An 8,843-nucleotide genomic window follows, 5' to 3' on the forward strand; every position below is an offset into this window, starting at 1 on the left:
TCGATGATGGCGGCGGGCTCGGACGTGCGGCCGCCTCCTCGTCCACATCCGCACAGCCAACTTCTTTCTCTGCGCGCGTCGATGACGGATGGCACGGTCGCAGGCACTATATGCGGCGATGCCCGTGCCACCGTCCTCCTTGCCATGCCAGTGTGGAGCAACTCGCCACTCCTCATTGAGTTGGCCTAGAGCGGCAGCGAGTTGCTGAACCACGCGACAGCTTAGGGCGGCAACTTGCTTCTGTCGGGTAAGGCGCATAAGGTGGAGCAGTGAGCGGCCTTGCTCGTATCCGGCGGGCTCGGCGGGCCACCCAACCGACTTGTATGCCGGAGAATTGCTCTTCTAAAGCCATCAGAAGAGTGGTGAAGGAGGAGATGGGGGAGCGGCGGAGAGGTGAGCTTCTTGCCCGGTGTCTAGCCTCATTTAAATAGAGGGCGGGCGGGAGGAGCTCACTCGGTGTTGCGTTTAATGTCGCCCCCCTCATGAACGAACGTGTGGTTGGAGTAGGTTTCTCGGCTTCCATGCGGGTTTAATGGAGACGTATGAATGCGGCAAGGAGACGTGTTCAACCGGACGTGCAGCGGGCGTCGCCCTCGGCTGGCTCGCCCCTTCAATGACAGAGGCAGTGAGAGGTCGCGTCGGCCCTGAGCCGCCTTCAATGCGGAGCGGCATTAATGCAGGCAGCTGGCGCCGGGCGGGAACGCACGTGTGCAAGGAAGGAGGGTTTTTGGTGGGCCAGGACGGTCAGAATCGGTCTTGAGGTCGGTCCAGACTCTCACAAACCTCCCCATGTTTGTCTCCGGTTTGCGGGAGAAATCGTGCCCGGACTATTCCACGAACCGATACAGGTCGGCATTGGATGACTTCCATCATCCGAAGAGCACGGCCCGAACTGTTGCAGGAGGTTTATGGTTCCGCTTTGAGATGCCCTTAGGTAACAATCAAAGGGACGGGTATCAAGTGACGTGTGTTGGGGAACGTAGTATTTCAAAAAAATCCTACGATCACGCAAGACCTATCTAGGAGATGCATAGCAACGAGAGGGGAGAGTGTGTCCACGTACCCTCGTAGACCGAAAGTGGAAGCATTATGTTAACGCGGTTGATGTAGTCGAACATCTTCACGATCTAACCGATCCAAGTACCGAACGTACGACACCTCCGTGTTCAGCACACGTTCAGCACGATGACGTCCCTCGAACTCTTGATCCAGTAGAGGATCGAGAGAGAGTTCCGTCAGTACGACGGTGTGGCGACGGTGTTGGTGATGTGATCCGCGCAGGGCTTCGCCTAAGCACTACGACAAATATGACCGAGGTGGTAAACTGTGGAGGGGGACACCGCACACGGCTAAGGGACAATTGATGTGCCTCCCGCCCCCATATATAAAGGAGGAAAGGGAGGAGGCCGGCGACCATGAGGGGGCGCGCCAAGTCCTATTCCAAAGGGGGAAAGGAGGGAAGGAAAGGGAGAGGGAAAGGAAAGAGGGGGTCGCGCCCCTCCCCCTAGTCCAATTCGGACTCCCTTGGGGGGGGTGCGCCACCCTGCGGGCTGCCCTTTCCTACTCCCTTACGGCCCATTAAGGCCCATAACTTCCCCGGGGTTTCGGTAACCCCTCGGTTCCCCGATAATTATCAGAAATGTCCCGAAACCTTTCCGGCGTCTGAATACCTTCGTCCAATATATCAATCTTTACCGCTCGACCATTTTGAGACTCCTCATCATGTCCGTGATCTCATCCGAGACTCCGAGCAAACTTCGGTCACCAAAACACATAACTCATAATACAAATCGTCATTGAACGTTAAGCGTGCGGACCCTACGGGTTCGAGAACTATGTAGACATGACCGAGACACATCTCCGGTCAATAACCAATAGCGGAACCTGGATGCTCATACTAGCTCCTACATATTCTACGAAGATCTTTATCGCTCAAACCGCATAACAACATACATTATTCCCTTTGTCATCGGTATGTTACTTGCCCGAGATTCGATCGTTGGTATCTTCATACCTAGTTCAATCCTGTTATCGGCAAGTCTCTTTACTCATTCCGTAATGCATCATCCCGCAACTAACTCATTAGTCACATTGCTTGTAAGGCTTATAGTGATATGCATTACCGAGAGGGCCCAGAGATACCTCTCTGATACTCGGAGTGACAAATCCTAATCTCGATCTATGCCAACTCAACAAACACCATCAGAGACACCTGTAGAGCATCTTTGTAATCACCCAGATACGTCGTGACGTTTGATAGCACATAGTGTTCCTCTGGTATTCGGGAGTTGCATAATCTCATAGTCAGAGGAATATGTATAAGTCATGAAGAAAGCAATAGCAATAAAACTAACAATCATTATGCTAAGCTAACGGATGGGTCTTGTCCATCACATCATTCTCTAATGATGTGATCCCGTTGATCAAATGACAACACATGTCTATGGTCAGGAAACTCAATTATTTTTTATGAATGAGCTAGTCAAGTAGAGGCATACTAGGGACACTCTGTTTGTCTATGTATTCACACATGTACAAAGTTTCCGGTTAATGCAATTCTAGCATGAATAATAAACATTTATTATGATATAAGGAAATATAAATAACAACATTATTATTGCCTCTATGGCATATTTCCTTCAGTCTCCACTTGCACTAGAGTCAATAATCTAGATCACATAGTAATTATTCTAACACCCATGGAGTCTTGGTGTTGATCATGTTTTGCTCGTGAGAGAGGCTTAGTCAACGGGTATGCAACATTCAGATCCGTATGTATCTTGCAAATATCTATGTGTCCCTCCTTGACTTGATCGCGGATGGAATTGAAGCGTCTCTTGATGTGTTTGGTTCTCTCGTGAAATCTGGATTCCTTCGCCAAGGCAATTGCTCCAGTATTGTCACAAAAGATTTTCATTGAACCCGATGCACTAGGTATTACACCTAGATCGGATATGAACTCCTTCATCCAGACTCCTTCATTTGCTGCTTCCAAAGCAGCTATCTACTCCGCTTCACATGTAGATCCGCCATGACGCTCTGCTTGGAACTGCACCAACTGACAGCTCCACCATTCAATATAAATATGTATCCGGTTTGTGACTTAGAGTCACCCGGATCGGTGTCAAAGCTTGCATCGACGTAACCATTTAGGACAAGCTCTTTGTCACCTCCATAAACGAGAAACATATCCTTAGTCCTTTTTAGGTATTTCAGGATGTTCTTGACTGCTGTCCAGTGATCCACTCCTGGATTAGTTTGGTACCTCCCTGCTAAACTTATAGCAAGGCACACATCAGGTATGGTACACAACATTGCATACATGATAGAACCTATGGCTGAGGCATAGGGAATGACTTTCATTTTCTCTCTATCTTCTGCAGTGGTCGGGCATTGAGTCTGACTCAACTTCACACCTTGTAACACAGACAAGAACCCTTTCTTTGACTGATCCATTTTGAACTTCTACAAAACTTTATCAAGGTATGTGCTTTGTGAAAGTCCGATTAAGCGTCTTGATCTATCTCTATAGATCTTGATGCCCAAAATATAAGTAGCTTCACCGAGGTCTTTCATTGAAAAATTCTTATTCAAGTATCCTGTTATGCTATCCAGAAATTCTGTATTATTTCCAATGAACAATGTGTAATCCACATATAATATTAGAAATGCCACAAAGCTCCCACTCACTTTCTTGTAAATACAGACTTTTCCAAAAGTCTGTATAAAACCATATGCTTTGATCATACTATCAAAGCGTATATTCCAACTCCGAGAGGCTTGCACCAGTCCATAAATGGATCGCTGGAGCTTGCACACTTTGTTAGCACCTTGGCCAACAGAATTGCCAAAAAAGACCACATGTAAAAAACATTGTCAAAAAGGACCCCCTCACTAGTGGCGGCAGGCGCGGCAGGCGACACGTGGCACCTGCCGCCACGCCACGAGGCGGCAGGCCCCGCCGCCACAACAGGAGGCGGCAGCGCGGGTTGTAACGGGTTATGTACAGCGCAGCAGCCGCGACATAACGGGCGAGGCCAGGTGGGCCATGCCGCCACCGTGTGAGGCGGCCACTATTGCCGCTGTCGCTCGCGGGCCGACATGCCGTGCTGCTCGCGGGCCCAGCGTGTGGGCCACGCCGCCACTGCATGATGTTTCGGGCATGATTAAGGTAAGATCTATCCACTTTTGTTGGTTTCGTTCGCATGCATGATGTTTTCGTTCTGTTTGATTAGTTCCTAAGTGTGTATTCTCTGTTGTTTTAGGCATAATTTTAGCACCTGGAGGAGTCATTTGGAGTCATTTAGAGCTTGAGGAGTAGGATTTGCTAAGTGAAGTGAACTACGAAGTTGAAGATCAAGGTATGAGCTTTGTAATACATGGAATTTTTTTTGTGCATGCACGATGGCAATTAGTTAGTCTTTTAGCTTGTCATTAGCTATGCGATGTTAGTGCTTAGAGGTTAGAAATAATTTCAGACGACAGATACAACATTTATAATATTTTTTAGAAAAGTAGGTTGAAGATGTTGTATCTATGTTAGGTGCGTCCATTAGTATTGACATGCGAGAAATCTTAAAACGGTAGTTAAGAAAAAACTTGTACTATAATTGTTCATTGCATGTGGTATGTTATTTCATGTGGTATGTTTATTAATAAGTCTATAGTTAGGAAGCCGTAGGTCTACTTTGTTATGTCGCAATAATCTAAATTTTATATGTTAAGATTATGTGCTAATATACTTGATGATGTATGTAATTAGGTAAAATAATTCATCTTAGTAGCAAACAATGAGGAGATGACATGATTGAAGAAATTGTGTTTCCATCTTCGTTGTCCCTTTTGAGGTGATGACCACATACATGCAAGTGCTATTTTCATACTTTTGATAGTAGAAAGAAAAATCCGTGTGTAATATTGATGTTTATGTGATAATAGGTTGACTCCGTTCATATAGTACTGGTGACGGAAATTTATTCGAACTATTTGGACTCTTAATTGCATTCGCAAGCACATCCATATTGGAGCTAAGGTATAAAATGACACTGTAATTTTGTTAATATTTTTTATATTGATGTACTGTTGTGAATAATGTGCATGTCGCTGCAAATATTATTATTTGTAAATAAATGATTGCTATTGTATGATATGAAAAAATTATATAAAGCCGGAAGAAATTAAATGTTTTACTCATATGATATTAAAATGTTATTATCGTACTATTATGTTTAGTGGTTGTTTGGATAACGAGTAATTACCATCGGTTTTGTCATAACTTGTTATAAGAAAATTAGTTTTTACTAATAGTCATTTTTACTCTCGTAGACGAGTTTGAGAAAAAATAGATCTTTAAATACCCGTTAACCAAACAACCCTTAAAGTCTAAGCAAATGATTCTAGAAACAAACCGAATATTTGTAACAAAAATACAGTTATTATTTTAGTCGTATGATATGTAAATGTTGTCATCGTTACTAAATGTTCAGTTACTAATTATTTGAAATGTAAACATGTATGGTGGTTAGGTACTATGGAAAATTTAGTAGTGTACTATGGGAACGTCTTACGCGACGGTCCTTTCGGGGTGGATGTGTCCTTGTGCCAGTCGACTACAGTTGTAGTGAGAGACATGGTCAACGTGGGTTACGCAACAGTTAGAAGGTGCATCTGAGCGGTGTTTGGCCCAGGGATGCAGGAAAAAAATGACAATGGAGGCCTTCCTCGTTGACGAAGGAAATGATGGGACAGTTGCCCGTTGGGGTTTGCGTCCTGTCACAGGTGATCGGTCGTGGGGGTCGTACATGAGGTTTGCAAGCAATCCCAATAACTCAATGTATGGTCAGCCGATGGTGTATCTGGAGTTCATTTCAGTCACTGATGTTGCCGGATGCAGTAGCAGGGGTGGTGAGGTCGAGTTGGCCATCACATCAGCCCCTAGCGTCGGCCCATCGGAACCGATGGGCGGCCAGCCTGTGTATGACACATGATATTGGTTTGCGGCCGTTGACATGAGCGAACACGTGGAGGGATTGCCAGAGGCACTAGATGATGATGATCATTCTTTTGCGTCTTCGGAGTCAAGCGAAGAAGAAGATGTTCCTCCTCAGAGGGCGGTCGCGGCGGCACTGCAACCTGGGTTTTTACAGGATATGAGCATCACCAATGAATTTCACTCTGCTTCTGGCCTAGGAGCAGGGAGCCTGGAGGTTGGGCAAGTTTTCCCAGACAAGAAGTCTGCTTACCAGGAAATGAGTAGCTATGCAATAGGCATCCACCGCTAGCATAGAGTGAAGCAGTCTGATAAAACAGAGTTGAAGGTCATATGCATCCACACCGCGAAAGGTTGCCGCGGAAGAGTTCTCGCTAGACTGAAGCCTGGGGTATGTCAGTCATGGCATATCACAAAAATAGTGGAGCATACCTGTTGGGGATATTACTATTAAGTATAAACCGGCCATGAGGGGTCGGGTTATGTTCACAAGGAGTTAGTCATGTTAGAAGCCCATGAAGATAAAAGGGATGGCGCTTTACGGAGGAGATCTAACATGAAGGCCCAGGGCCCAAAGACGATTAGGGCCCGTAGATGTAAACCGCCATATGATATGTAACTTATGTTGTAAGGCAAGGAAAGGTAGAAACCGAGCCGGGCACGTTTATGAACCGGCCTTGGGATTCTGTAAACCGTCGGGCGTCAACCTGTGTATATAAAGGGATGACCTGGCGGCGGTTTAGGGAGAACAGACAACAACTCGAGAGCCAGGCAAAGCGGATTCGCTCCCTGGTCATCGAAACCCTAGCAATTCCATCACAACTGGATTAGGCTTTTACCTTCACCGTAAGGGGCCGAACCAGTATAACTCTTGCGTCCTTTGTCCGCTTTAACCCCTTTAAGCTAACCCATAGCGATGGCTCCACGACTAAGTCCTTTCATGAGGACATCTGCTGTGACAAAACCACAACAGTTGGCGCCCACCGTGGGGCTATCGCACGATGGTTTCGAGTTCTTGAAGGGCAGCTTCGAAGGACTCAAGGGATATGATGTGGGCCGGATGACTAAGAGTCGTCGCGGCAAGCTCTACATCGACGATGCAGGATGGAGCCCCGGGGCCGGCTCAATTGAGTACGGATACCGGGTCCCCTTTGGCGGAATTCACGTCTTCATCGGCAAGATCGGCGAACCGGGTCCTGAGCCGGACATCTGCACCGACATCATCGAGACAGCTCAGCGTGCAAGATCTGCCCAGGTTCAGCCCGCCGTAAAGTGCGCCTTCATAGGTGTCATCCATGGAGCGGAATATGAGGATAGATCGGCATCTAGTGGCGAAACCGTTGTCTACTCTGATGACGAGTCTTCAACCGGAGAGACCGAGTCACTGTATCAGCTGCAGGACGGCCGATTAGTGGTGGTTCTGATGGCAACAGTATTTCGGACCCCCTTGATCTGCCGAGTCGGGTCGCGGTCTTCATGGCCGGTACACAATCAGCGCAGCACTCTTCTACCGCAGCAGCGATGATCTTCGGTTCAGTAGCGGCAACACCAGCCGGGGTAGGAGGGTCTGCACCGCCGCCGTCTCAAGTTTTGTCCGATTTATTTGACACGTTGGCAACATTGCTGACGGCTGTGGTTAACCCGACAGATCAGGATCGGCATAACGCGGAAGTTGCAAATGTGAAGGATCAGATAACTCAGGCTAAAGTGGACCTGGCGGCAAAGAACACCAGGATGACTACAGAGCGGGCCGAGTTAGAGGCTCAGGCTTACCGGCTTATGCTGGATCAGAGTGCATCAGATGATGTCATGAGGAGAAGATACCGGTCGCACCTTCCGCTGGTTTTTGAGGCGAGAAATCTCTTTAACACGCCAGGAGCAGGCACCAGCAACCAGCCAGTGGTAAACCGGGCGGAGGCGCCTGGGACCGAGGCATCGGATCAGCCGCGCGCGATGGATCCGCCCCTCAGCCTCGTCAGAACGATGTCCCATCACGACACGTCTCAACGCCTCCGGGTCATTACTCTAACCCGTTGGATAACATCGTTGCCGCCGCTTCACGATTGGCGGCTCTCCCGATTGATGGCGAGTCCCCAGTAGCAGTTGAAACACGACGAGCTAGGGAGCTCCTTCAGACGGCCTTGACTCAGCAGCAGGCTTATTCATATAGACGCGAAAGGATTCATTCTACTCCCCACCCGAGCCGGAGCTACAACAGGCATATCGATGAACCGGCCGTATCAAGCAGTGCGCGGAATCGTAATCCGCCCCATGGCCATAACCCGCACTAAAAAAAATACACTTCCGTGATGATACGTGTTTGTCATAGTAGGTCGCTTTTTTTGTCATGCATGTACATCCATGACAAATTTATGACAGAATCAAGATAGTCATACCTGTGCTGTCGTAGAAGTGTTCCATGACATTACCAAAATTATCATCACGGAAGTGTCCACTTCCATGACAATAAATCGCGCGTCACAGAAGTGCTTTCGTCAAGGGTGACCGACACGTGGCATCCACCGTAACGGAACGTCGTTAAGCTATCGGGTCGGGTTTTGGATCCAATAACCCGTTAACAGCCCCGACCAATGGGGATTTTCCATGTGTAAAATCATCATTGGCTAGAGGAAACACGTGTCGGCTCATCGTTGGGACAGATGTCTGTTGGGGAACGTAGCATAAATTCAAAAATTTCCTACGTGTCACCAAGATCTATCTATGGAGTCATCTAGCAACGAGGGAGGAGTGGATCTACATACCCTTGTAGATCGCGCGCGGAAGCGTTCAAGAGAACGGGGTTGATGGAGTCGTACTCGTCATGATCCAAATCACCGATGATCCTAGCGCCGAA

This window comes from Triticum urartu, chromosome 2A (assembly GCF_056163025.1).
Source record: "Triticum urartu cultivar PI428250 chromosome 2A, HENAU_Tu73, whole genome shotgun sequence".
In the NCBI taxonomy this organism is placed as follows: domain Eukaryota; kingdom Viridiplantae; phylum Streptophyta; class Magnoliopsida; order Poales; family Poaceae; genus Triticum; species Triticum urartu.